At 39.8% G+C, this 13,929-nt stretch overlaps 1 protein-coding gene across 1 annotated transcript in view; it reads right to left on the reverse strand.

Moving 5' to 3' along the window:
* The window catches only part of LOC127578292 (protein kinase C-binding protein NELL2-like), a 201,367-nt gene that overhangs the window by 173,263 nt on the left and 14,175 nt on the right, over window positions 1–13,929 (reverse strand). The gene's annotated exons all lie outside the window — the stretch shown is intronic.

Raw genomic sequence — 13,929 nt, forward strand, 5'->3', positions numbered from 1 at the left:
TGGCTAAAAATAAATGTCCATTGTGCTTATCATCAGCTGAAATTTTATAACCCTGATAATTATTTGAGATGAGTCAGCAAGGTCTGGTACTTCCCAGCCATTAACCAATGTTATCAATGGTCACTGAGGTTGTCACTTATTGTGTTACATTGCAAGGACACATGATATTTCAGGACCTCCAAAAACACTAACAAAATAACTTTATTTGAAATGTTTTCTCATTCTGGTAATATTAAAAACATAATGGCATGCAAATCAAAATAAAGCAAAACAGAAGTTTCTTATATGCCATTTATCCTCACTTTCAATTTAAAAAGAAAGTTGCATCTCAGTGCTTTCAGTGCAAATTTGTTTTGAATTGTGGTTATTCAACTTGATTTCACTAATTCTGAATCGATCAGTTGGTAACCTTCAGAAAATGCTGTGAGGCAGGCAGATTAAATCACAGAGTAGCTCAGAGCTGTCAGCATATTCCCACATTCTCCTTGTAATCAGCAAACATGACATGCTTATGGTTGGTTTCTCCAGACCAAAACAGTTTGCCCCAGCAGAATTTCAATCAGAGTAGTGTATGACAGATGCACAAAATGGGAGGCAGAGATTACCCAGCCACGAGGTGCAAGGAACTCTTTAAGTAAATGATCTTACTTTGATATGTTGCGTTTTAAACACAGGTAGAGATTTACAACTCTACCACATGATCAAAAACTGTGCACAACATTGACATCTTTCCTTGTCACGTTTATGGTCATTGATAACAAATAGTCTCTTTGAGTAAACATTGTCTCTTCACATAATGGCAGTTGATTTATTGGGGAAGCTGTCTATCTTTGTTATTATAGAACTACCCTAGCCTCTGTAAAAACAAAGATAATTACCCTAATCGTTTTTTTTCTTTGGAGGAAATGCTTATTGATACAGTTGTGGGAATAGCTAGCTGCTTAAATTGAAATGCCAGTGCTAGTTAAGAACAGCAAGGAGTTATGTTGCAACAGCATTGGCCTAGGAACTGCTGGAGGAACAACAAGTGAAGAAGCAAATGCTAAAATTGGTGCACAAAATCTCTATTTATTCCTGGCCAACATAATCAAAGACTCCTCCCACGCTGGTCATTCTCTCTTCTCCCCCCTCCCATTGGGCAGAAGATACAAAAGCTTGAGAACACATTCCACCAGACTTAAGGACAGCTTCTATTCTACTGTTATGTCTCTTGAACAGACCCCATATACAATAAGGATGAACTCTTGATCTCTCAATCTACCTCGTCATGGCCCTTGCATTTTCTGCACTGCACTTTCTCTGTAATTGTAACACTATTTCTGTATTCTGTTTTTTATTCCTTTCTACTACCTTGATGTACTTACGTATGGAATGATCTGTCTGGATGGCATGCAAACAAAAGCTTTTCACTGTACATCAAGGTTCAATTTCCAATACCAATTAAAAGAAAAATCCATGTTTCCTTATGACATAGAAGGAGGCCATTAGTTCCATCAAGTCTATACTGGCTCACAGAGCAATCCCATTCCCTCACTAATTTTCCCCACCACCTATTTTCCCCACATTCCCATCAAATCCTGGAGATTTTGCCATTCACTTACACACTAGACTGATTCAGCTCTAGTTGCTGGATGAGCTCCATGATTTGCCTCACAAAAATGGAAAAATTACCATCACTCTGTGAGTTTTTTCATTGTGTGTTGTGAAATTTCTGGATTTACACAAATTAATTTCAATGTAGCCCAATATCACTCCTTCAAGTGGTAAATTATACAAGGAAGCTTTTAAATCTAATGTTTTTAATTTTCCTTTTCCTTTCCGTCTCTCTCAATTCAATCTTTCTTTCCCTTTTTTAATTTCCCTTTCGATCTCTAATTTGAGCCTAATTCACTCTAGTTCACTCTCCAGGGTTCATTTTGTTCACCCCTCTTCCAAAATGCTATTGATTAAAGTTAGTTCCATTGAACCTGACATTCAAAAGGCCATGGATGTCATAATGTTGCTACACTGATACCATTTCACACCTCCATGTAGTTTGTGGTTTTAAATTGATATCATCTGAAGGATGAGGTAAGGAATCTAATTCACGACACTTACAATGAAGTACGCCACACTCAAAATTTCTGTGCTGTGTTCATTTTGGATGTTGAGGTATGAAGTGAAGTTTATTGAGGTATAACATCACTAACATTTTCTCACACAAATTGACTGCTAATTTGCCAATGAGGAAATATTCCACACCATAAGCCGCAATTTACTCTGGAAAACAGTGTTATTTAACCAAAGAACCAATCAAGCAAGCAAAGAACAAATTCAGTATGAACAAAGATGTATAAACTGCTGCCAGTGCACTATTGATTTCCATGCCATTTATTTCCAGCAGAGCATGCTTCAAGGCTTGATTTTAAAGCCTGCTTCCCCTGTTATTTCATCCAGTGAGAATATTTTAGCAAAGTAGGTCAAAGCGGCAAGGAATATAGGGGAGGAGGTGGTGGAGGATGAGGAGGGAGTTATACCATGATGTGTTTGTGCATCAACAAACTTGATGAATATATGGAATCAGCCATAGAGCCATACAATATGAAAACAAGCCCTTCAGCATACGTCAGTGCCGATTATCAAGTATCACAAATCCTACACTGATCCCACCTTATTTTCTCCTGTCAACTCAATGGGTCAAAGGATTGGTTCCAACTCTCCCAGCTTCTACCACTCATCTACACAAGGAGAAATTTACAGTGGCCGATTGACCCACAGATATTTGGGAAGTGAGAGGAAACTGGAGCATCTGGAAGAAAGCCATGCAGTCACAGAAAGAAGGTGCAAGCTTCACATACAGCACCCGAGGTCAGCATCGAACCTGGGTCACTGGTGCTGTGAGGAGGCAGCTCTCCCAGCTGCGCCACTGCATTGCCCGAGGGCTGCCACTGTGCCACCCCAATGATGCCCGTGCCAGAAGACTAATGTTCTGCCCCACTCAAGAAGATGCACCCTGGTGATGTCATCAGTAGTCACAGATTATTTTTGGCATGAATGCAACTGAGGATTCAGTAGTCTCGGGCTCACAAGCAAAAGCAAATAGCAATGACATTGGGCAGAGGTGGGCCAGGTGAATTAAATGCAGTCCTTTATATAAGTGCTTTGTGGGTCAAGAGGAGCAGCAGTGCACACAGAGGTATCTTGGCTTGGATATCCATCCTACTCACCCATTCTCAGACTTCAATTCCCACCATTCCAGACTTATTTTGTTGATAGGGTCTATTTCTATAAGTCCCTACAACGAACTGACAACACAACTCCACTCCATCACAGCCCACTGTTAATCACGTCCATTGTGAAGCAAGCTAACAAGGACCAGAGCTCAAACCATCCACTTCTTAGACCCAAGAAATATACAGATCATAGAATTTCTTAGCTCTTACACTGTTCATTTCAGCCCTGGTAGATTGGATTCAGAATTGACTTGGCCATAGAAGGCAGAAGTTAGTGGTGGAGGGATGTTACTCTGAGTGGACGTCTGTGACAGGAGGTGTTCCATGGGGATCAGTGCTGGGACCTCTGTTGCTTGTGATATATGAAGATGATTTGGACAAAAATATAGATGGGTGATTAGTAAGTTTGCAGATGACATGAAAATTGATGCAGTTGTGGATAGTGAGGAAGGTTAAAGCAGGATATAGAATTGGAAGTATGGAGAGAGAAATGGCAGATAGAGTTTAATCTGGACATGTGTGAGGTATTGCACTTTGGGAGGTCAAACGTAAAAGGAAAGTATACAGTAAATGGCAGGACCCTAAGGAGTATTGATATACAGAGGGATCTTGGGATGCAAGTCCATTGTTCCATTAAAGTGACAACATGCGGATAGCATGGTAAAGAAGGCATACAGCACACTTGCATTTATCAGTTAGGGCACTGAGTATAAAAGTTGGGAAGTCATGTTGCAGCTGTATAAAACTTTGGTTAGGCCACATTTGTGGGCAATTCTGCTCACCGCATTACAGAAAGGGTGTGGAGGCTTTGGAGAACGTGGAAAAGAAGTTCACCAGGATGTTGCCTCGATTAGAGAGTATTAACTATAAAGAGAGGATGGGCAAACATGAATTGTTTTCTCTGAAGCATCAGAGGCTGAGGGGCAACCTGATAGAATTATATAAAATTATGTCAAGCTAGGGTAGTTAGTCAGAGTCTTTTTCCCAGGGTGGGAATATCAAAAACTAGAGGGCATACAGTCAATATTAAAGCCTTAGATTAGACCATATTTGCAGATTCTGAAACTAGGAAATGGCACACAGAATTAAAATGGAGACATGCAGATAAGAATAAAAATAAGTTGGCCTGGAAAAGAAACAAAAGAGATGAACATCACTGTGTTGGGGTAATATTTTAAAACTATAATGCTTTGTAATGATTTCTAATTTAAAATGTGGTAACTTGAAGAGAGTTGATGATCTTCACCACTATTACCAAAATTGATGTCTGTTAAATTAAAAAAAGACTTGCTGTTTATGTGGCACTTTTCAGGAAATCCCAAAGTGCTATACAGCCAGTGAATACTATTGATAAGTAATCAGTGTTATAAGGTATGAGACATGGCAGCCAATTTGTATATAGCAATCTCCCACAATGTGATAATGACCAGATAATCTTTATACGTAGTTCTAATGGAGGGATCAGTATTGGCTAGGAGACATAGCTCCCCAACCCCTCTGGAATAATGCTATGGGATCTATTACATCAACCTTAGCGGGTTTAATGTCTCAGGCAAACAATTTCTTTGGTACAGCAAACTCCTGTGCTGTACTAAAGAACTGCTGCTCTACTGGTCCTCCAATAGTGCGGCAGTTCTTTGGTACAGCATAGGAGTGTCAACTTAAACTTTTATGTTCAAATCTCTGAAGTGGGACTTGAATTCCAAACCTGGCTCAGGTGAGTGTGCAGCCACTGAGCCATGGCTGATATCATGTTTTGTTTCAAACAGCGCTATAGGTGAAGCCATGAGTGTTGTGTCCACAACACATTCATTTATCTGACCATTTAGACAAAGAAGTCAGCAGCTGCATCCTAAATCTCCAATATAAGAAGCAGAGCCCAGAAAAAAAGGCAAACAGATCAGTAAGGAGTTCAACTCTTGTCTGAGGACCCCACTGTAAGATAGTAGGGTGGCACAGAGTTGCAGCTATTAGAGCTGCTGCCTTACAGGTCCAGCAACCCAGGTTCAATCTAGATCTCAAATGCTGTCTGTGTGGAGTTTGCAAGTTCTCCCTGTGACCGTGTGAGTTTCCTTTAGGTGCTCCACTTTCCTCCCACATCCCAGTGACCTGCGAGATGATCAGTTAATTACCCTTAGTGTGTAGATGAGAGGTAGAATCTAGGAGGAGTGTGGAGAGAACAAAATGGAATGAGTGTAGGATTTGTGTAAATGGTTATTGATGGCCGGCACGGAGTTGGTGGGCTGAACGGCCTGCTTCTGTGTTGTACGACTTTATGAGATGTGCTGTGAGATATTCTGATCATGTGGCAATATAACAACGGAACTATTGCATTAATTGATGGTGTATGTACCTGCTTTTGTCACTAAATTTAAACTCCCTGCTCCTTTGCTGCCTTCACTGACAGTGTGTAACTTAAACCATTGATTGATGTGGGAATCAGGCTCCAACAGCAACTTGGGACCTGCTCATGGTTATCCCCTTTCTGTCACGCAGAGGCAGGCTTCTCGAGTGCATTAGAATCTTCCTTCTGCAGGAGTGACCTGCAAACTGTGCGGGACAATTCAATGTGAATGAAAGTCCTGGAAGTAGCACCTGGATATTTGCTGCACTTCATTTGATGCAGCATGACAGAGTTCCCCTGTACATTACACATGGAGAAACTTGGAACAATATTTGCAGATGTCACTAATCTCTGACTTTTGTTCACATTTTATTTTTCACAGAAACTGATGTGGCACGATCTAATTTCTGCAGAATTATGTCTTTCTGCTACATAGTAATAGGACACTGATGAAAATATTAATAATTATGACCAATGTCATGATGCACATTTTACTTCAGAAGAACTTATATGTTGAAAAATCCCAAGACTGTCAACGTTCATTATTTTAATGCCTGCAGAAAGGTCACTTACTTAAACTAACATTGCTCTTATAGCTCACGAGTGTGCAACTTTTATGTTAACATTTTTAATTCCCATGTTAAGGAAGAATCTGCAATGACTGACCTATTTTGCTAATCCCAATTGATTGCTGTGAAACTATTAGAAAGTCTTTAATCCTAAAAAAAATTCTAATCGGGCCTTGTGATTGTATGCAAAGCCTGACAGCAAAATGTTTCTCTGGTTCCTGCTGCCTACTCTAACCTGAAAGCTAATGTTATATTTAAAAGCCTTTGAGGCTCACCCAGGGAGGTTTTTTTTAAACAGTGTGGTGGAAAGCCGATAACAAGCAGAGTGAGTGAGTGAATGAGTCAGCTTCTCAGCTGCAGAACCGGCCATCACTGAAACCTTTCAGTTAACAATCTGCAAGGACCTGGAGGCCACTGTCAAGAAATATTATCAACTTAAATATTAAAATCTTAAATATTACAAGTTAAACCTAGTCAAAAAGTTGCTTCTTGAATGCTCAAGGTGTCTATAAAATAAAATGTGTTTAAGCAAAGAGAAGAAGACAGTTGGGAGAAAGGAAAGTTATGATAACCACCACGTAATTATGCATGCAATTACATCATTGTCATGGAGCAAAGATTCCTGATGTCTATAATGACAACTGCTTCATTTCAAGAAACGACAATGAATATGCATGCTGACAGACTGGTAATGTACATGTATCAAACTCAGTGACAGTCCAGTGTTATTAGTGACTGTTGCACGCATTGCAATTAAGCATACTGTCAGTACAAACTGAAAACCTTGTTCTTTTTAACTTTACTTGTGTCAGAATGTAACTTCCCTTTGAATAGTTCAGGAATGAGCTGTTTCATCACTGAACTGCCCTTTTAAACTTTAAATAATCCACTGTAAGTGGGGATAACAAACAGAAATACAAATTAACATAGGGAGACTTCAAATGTAGAGAACCAGACTCCCACAAATAAGGACACAAATACAGGGAAACAAAGTTCAGAAATACACAAGTGCATGAAGAAGTTGATAGCAATGAACACAAGAATGGTGTAATATATGCTCTGTCATTGCCACACATGGTCTTCTGCCATGGGGTTGTGTCAGATAATGGTCTTGCATTTCTTCTAAGCTACAGAATAACACCACTCTCCACAAAAAGATGCACCCCTGCAAAAATGTTTATATATAGAAGCTTAAGGATGTGTTTAAGTCTCTTTCAGCCCAATTTGAAGAAAAGGTGTAGGAAAGGAAATTGAAACAGAGTATCACTACACAAACCATAAGAGGCGGTTCAAACTGCAGGTAGAGTTTGTGTGCTGAGACCGCTCCATAGGTTGGTAATGAGAAGATGGAGAAATAGCAGAGTTGCCAGAAGTATCTCATAAGAAATGGTGAGAAATTCATAAAAGTCACTGTAGACCACTTCATCCCAGCGGACATACAAGATGCTGGTATCTGGAGCAATACACACAAAATGCTGGAGGAGCCCAGCAGGTCAGGCAGCATCTATGGAGGGAAATAAACAGTCGACATTTTGGATAGAGACCCTTCATCAGGACATATTGCTTGCCAGCTCTTGCTTCACCCCTTCCCCTCACCTCTTTATACTAACTATCTCCCCTCTATCTTTCAGTCCAGATGAAGGATCTCGACCCGAAATGTCGAATGTCCAGATGCTGCCTGACCCGCTGAGTTCCTCCAACAGTTTGTTTTTAGCTCATGAGATTGAAGATGTTCCTGAAGTGAATCCCAGGTAGAGCTGATATGTAATATATCTGACAAAAATCAAGCGACAACATCATCCAGAGAAGGATGATACTCAACAATATCTGGTGAATCCGTAAGTTGAACACCACTAATACCAGTATTGCTGTGAAGATCACAGAGAGTTTGAAAACACACAACTCTGTTAAATTTATAAAATTTACAAATAGATTAAATGTTTATTCTTTTTTAAAAGAAAGGGGAAGCAGTGTAATGTATGAAATTTGTGTGACGTCATTTCTGACATTATGTCATGTTATTATTACAATGCATTTGGGCAATCCATAAAGGACGCTTGAATAAAATATATACAGCTAGTGTGCACTTTTATCAGCTTTCATATTATGCAATGGACCTCAATAGAGCTCCGTGAGTGCAATGGAGAAAGTAAACATAGGTACAAGAATAAAGCAGCCAGAAATACACAGGCAAGTTCAGGGAAAAGGTTTCCCAAACATACATAAAGAAACAGAGCAAAGACCCACCTTCAAAAGTAAGAGTAAAGAGGCTCCCACTCATGTACAAATGTATGAAACATACACTGGGAAATACTGGATGAACACAGAAAAGTGATTAATTAAAATAAACAACTGAACACAGGGGAGCTCTAAAACATTTGGGAGGATGTTCACAGATAGGAGACCAAGCCAACCCATTAACCAACTGGTTCTTTTTCAGTATAATTTGTGTGGTTTTACTGAAATTAGCATTGAGATAAACAGAGCTCAAGAGGTTGAAATAATGGCATTAAGTTGTCTGTGCTGTGTAAGGTTCTGTACGTGTGGGGGTGGGGGGAGGGGAAATTAAAATGGTAAATCTGGCTGTGTTTCAAAGAGCTCCTGAAAAGTGAAGATTTAAGATCAAAACTTCTCAGAAGAAGCATTTCAGAAGGTAAGTTCTAACATTGCTTTGGTTTATAATGGAATTTCTAAATGATTGCAAATTAATGTTGAAAAGACAATGCTGCTAAGAGACTCTCATTTGTGACTATTCAGGAGGAATATCACACTTGCTTTCCTGTATTCTACCACATGAACGAGTTCTGTTGAACTCCGGCAAGAATATTGCACACACACACCACTTTCAGTTCAATCCTGCAAAATTAATGTTGCCAGCACTGTACTGTTTTTGATGTTAAAGCTGAATGATCTGCACCAATATTTCTCAACTGCATAATGACCAGACTCCAATTCATGCTGGCTGTAGAAAGGGCATTCAAGATGGTGCTAGGAACCTGGATTCCATGTATTGGGAACGCACAGAAGTCTTGCATAAATGCAGAAGAAACACATTATCTCACAAACTACCCACCCGCCAACTCAGTCAGGCTCCTCCTACCCCATCTGTGGAAGAGGCTGTGATTCCCACATTGACCTCATCAGTCACTTCAGAAACCACAAAGCATGAGTGGAAGCAAGCTGTCCTCGATCCCAAAGGACTGCCTTAAAAGACTGTGAACAAAGAAGCAAAAACTGGAATGAAGGGTCAAAACAGAAGAGGAAAACAGAGAGTAAATGATAAATAGAAAGGACCATAAATAAAGAGGCCAAAGCAGAGCAGCATTTGATGGGGCAGAGAAAAGCAACAGCGTAAATGCAACAAGGACAAGGGAGAGCAGATAACTTTCACCTTTACTGGTTGGTTGGCTGTTGGCCGCAGACCTGTCTACCTTTCATCTCTACTATTTTTTTGAGTTGGTTTCATAATGGGCAGATATTGTGTTCTGCCAATTTACAGAATGAGCAATGTGGGTGGAAAATCCTGTGATTCGGCATGACAGGCTACAAAAGAAGTTCATTATATATAAAAATAAATGATAATATTTGAGTTTGCAAATTGCATTGTGAATTTTACTGTATGAATCCCCAACATATTCACATTAAACTCTTCCATCAACTAAATTAAGAAAGGTATTAAAACATTTGGCAGCAACGAACAATATATTTGTATGAGAATATCATTCTGTGCTGTTTCTGGGCTATAATCTTTATAATTCTTTAAACATGTCACTTGATACCACTTAATGTAAATAGGTTCAATTAAAGTAGGAAGATTTTTTACAATGTATGTGCAGATTCAAATCTGCAGTGGAGCTTTCATTTGTGATAAGTAACAAATTTCTTCAATGCTTCAGTTATTTTTTAGCAGTTTTTTTTTCTTCGACTGCTTTTATAAATCTCGTAAATGTCCCACCCATATTTAGCTCTTATAGTCACAAGCAAAATTGTTAAATTTCATGTAACTCCACAGGTTCTGTTTGATAAGGTCAAGCTACAATTCGGTTGTGGTTTGACCTTATTGACTAAAAGTCACTTTAAGAGCAATGCACAGCTGACCCCCTTGTCTCATGTGCTGCCAGACAGAGCAAAGGCAGTTCATTTACCTTTCAGGCAACAAAATGGAAGCATCAGTGGCTAGAAAGTAATTTATTGCAAAATGATTTAAAAGAGGCTTTCCTGTAAACCTATAAATATATAATGTCATTATTCATAGCAGAAGAGTTCCATCACAATAATGATAACCTTTGGCAATCAATGGTTTAAACAGTTATCTATAACCATAATGGGTCCCCTTGAGAAAGACAAGCTTCCATATGAAGAACTGCTGAGTTTTAGTCACCTAGTTGCAAATCCTATAGGTTAAACTTGCAAATCCAGGACAAGGCCTTCAGTGAAATGTGCTCTGTAACAAATAAAATCAATGTCATGGACAAAGAAAAAAACAATTCATAAAGGAAAATGGAATTACAGCAAGTATAATTGAGGATCCAATAAACTTTTTCACTGAACACCAAGATTAACAAATCATTAAAATGAAATAATGTTGATTTAAGAGGTGCCGAGATAGGAGGAGGAGGAACAGGAGCCTGAAGACCCACAGTCAGTGATTTAGGAACAGCTTCTTCCCCTCAGCCATCAGATTTCTGAATGGCCCATGAACCCATGAATACTACTTCGTTATTCCTTTTTTTTGCAGTATTTATTTATTTCTGTAATTTATAGTAATTTTATGTCTTTGCAAAACAACAAATTTCATGACATATAAGTCAGTGATAATAAACCTGATTCTGATTCTGAGATTGTGAAGCTTAATTGGTAAAGATCCACCACGAGGAAGTGGACTGGATGACAGATGTTGGGTAGTGTTGGTGGTGGGATAAAATAACTGCAGCAAGCTTTGCCCCTTGAATGTACAAATTCATAGCTAAATAAGAAGCCTTATGATCCCCATTCACCATTCAAAGGCAAGTTTCATTGAATCATAAAATCAATGCCGTCAGAAGGTAGCCATTCTCTGCCACAAGTCCACATCAGTTCACTGTAAATCAATCTCTTCAGTTCCATTCCCCTGTGGTTCTGCCCAAGACCGCAAATTGTGATCGCAGCCCAGTCCATCACACAAACCAGCATCCCCTCCACTGACTCTGTCTACGAATATCGCTGCCTCAGGAAAGCAGCCAACGTAATCAAGGACCCCTCCCACCCTCGTCATTCTCTCTTCTCCCCCCTCCCATCGGGCAGAAGATACAAAAGCTTGAGAAGATATTCCACCAGGCTCAAGGACAGCTTCTGTCCTGCTGGTATCAGACTCTTGAATGGACCTCTTGTACGATAAAGATGAACTCTTGATCTCTCAATCTACTTCATCGTGGCCCTTGCACCTTATTTATATACGTCTACTGCACTTTATCTATAACTGTAACACTATATACTGCATTGTTTTTCCTTTTCGTACTACCTTGATGCACCTATGTATGGAATGATCTGTCTGAATGGCATGCAAACAAAAGCTTTTCATTGTATCTTGGTACACATGACAATAATAAACCAATTGCCAATCACCAATTTAAAATTTAAAAGGGCAGCACAGTGGCACATCTAGTAAAGCAGCTTCGTCATAGTGCCAGAAACCCGGCAGCAATCCTGAACTCAGGTGTTGTCTACAAGGAGTTTGCGTGTTCTCCCTGTGACCATGTGGGTTTCCTCTGGGTGCTCTGTTTTCCTCCCACATCCCAAAAACAGGCCAACTGGTAGGTTAAACAGCTGCTGTAAATTGCCCCTACTGTGTAGATGAGTGGTAGAATCTGGGGGGACTTGTTGAGAATGTAAGAGAATTAACAAATGGGGTTAATGCAGGATTAGTGTAAAGGATGGTTGACAGCCAATGCAGACTGGGTGGGCTGAAGGGCCTGTTTCCATGCTGTATCTCTCTGTGACTCTAACTTATTTATCTGCAAGTTTTTAACCCATTCCCTTTGAAAGCCCCTATTGTCTGTTCCCACCACCCTTTCAGGCAGTCAATTACAAAGCAACGGCATAGTCCAGATAAAAAAAATGTCAACTCAAATCTCTGCAGAGTCATTAGCCTATCACTTTAAATCTGCCTGCACCTAGTCCTTGAATGCTATTGGAGTACCTTCTGCTTCCACTAAAATTCAAATTTACAATGTCTCCCCATTCTTTTATTCAAAGCACCTTTCTGATAAGGGAGATTGGTTCCCCAATTCCAAAGGTGTTGGATTCAGATCCCTCATCCCACACTGCTCCAACTCTCATACCAGGACTTCATTTGCTCACAAGACATGCACGGTTATAGATGGGATAAACAGTAGGAAACTTGTCCCCGTGGCAGACGTGTCTAAGACCAGAGGGCATAGGTTTAAGATGAGGAGTAAGAAGTTCAGAGGGATGCGAGGATGAATCCTTTTCACCCAGATGGTGGTTGCAATCTGGAACTCACTACCTGAGGGGATGCTGGAGGCAGGTACTCTCACAACATTTAAGCAGCATCTGGACAAGCACCTGAAGTGCCAAGACTTAGTAGGCAATGGACCGAGTGCTGGTAAATAGGATTAGGATAGCAGGGGCTTAATGATCAGCATGGACATGGTGGGCCAAAGGGTCTGTTTCTGTGCTGTATAACTGTATAATTCTATGACTCCGTGACACACAACTGAAATCATACTTCTGTGACAAGACTTGGGCTGGTTTTTCATCCCAATATACAAATAAGGACTGATTTCTGTTGATCTTCAGGCTCCAGCCACTCATAAACCATTCAGTATAATACAGACTCAGTCATTTCTGTCCTGTAATCTCTACCATGTGAATCTTTATTTAGAAGTGGCAAATCCAACTGAACAGATTTTACTTCATTTCCTGACAAAGCCTGTGCCTGTCGTTTGGATGATTCAAACACATGAGGTACTTTAATAGAATCATCAATAAATGATGAAGCAGTTCAGAAGCAATCACATCAAAGCGTGCATCTTCAGCTATTGTGTGTGCGCTGGACACGATTTGCTGCCTAATCGGGAACTGCTTTCAGAACCTGGAACAGTTAAATCGCATTGGTCAAAAAGGAAAGGATTGACACATGACAGCTCCAGTTCACTGGGAATTTTTTGCGTGGTAATCCAGAAAAATCAAATCAACCCTTTACCTGAAATTTATTGAAGGACTTTTTTTTAAAAAAAGGTACTGCTTTTATCCTCTCCCTACTCTGTCTCTGCTTCCGTTATCATATTCTGGACTATCTCCTTAACTGATTGTGTAAAGCAGGTAATCTGCATAATATAGCTGAGACAACTTCCAGTAGCGTGGGAGTGATCAAGCACAATTCAAGGTGGATCAGCATCTCACTTTACATATGCAGAATTCTAGCTCCCTACTCTTCCTTACTATTTATAAAAATAAAAGTACCAAACTTATCGTAGGTTTTAGTTTGACGTATGCACAATAGTCCGAAATGAATGTTGTGTAAATCTCACATCATCAATACAGCCTCTCTCATTGGCCTCAGTGCCTCTCGGGAGACATATGTGACAGGACACACCCCTAAGCAGAGATATACAATTCCCCTACTTTGGCCAAATGTGACATGGCAATCCTGGGCTCATTCACCTATTTAAAGATGGAACTTTATTCGTGTATATTCTAGGCTAATGTGACAGTTTGCTAGTCATAATGTCACAAACTTGTCTATTTAAACAAAACTACCCAAGGTCTCCTGTGTCTATATTTAAAAGAATGTTTTGATTAG

Source organism: Pristis pectinata, chromosome 15, assembly GCF_009764475.1.
Source record: "Pristis pectinata isolate sPriPec2 chromosome 15, sPriPec2.1.pri, whole genome shotgun sequence".
Taxonomy (NCBI): domain Eukaryota; kingdom Metazoa; phylum Chordata; class Chondrichthyes; order Rhinopristiformes; family Pristidae; genus Pristis; species Pristis pectinata.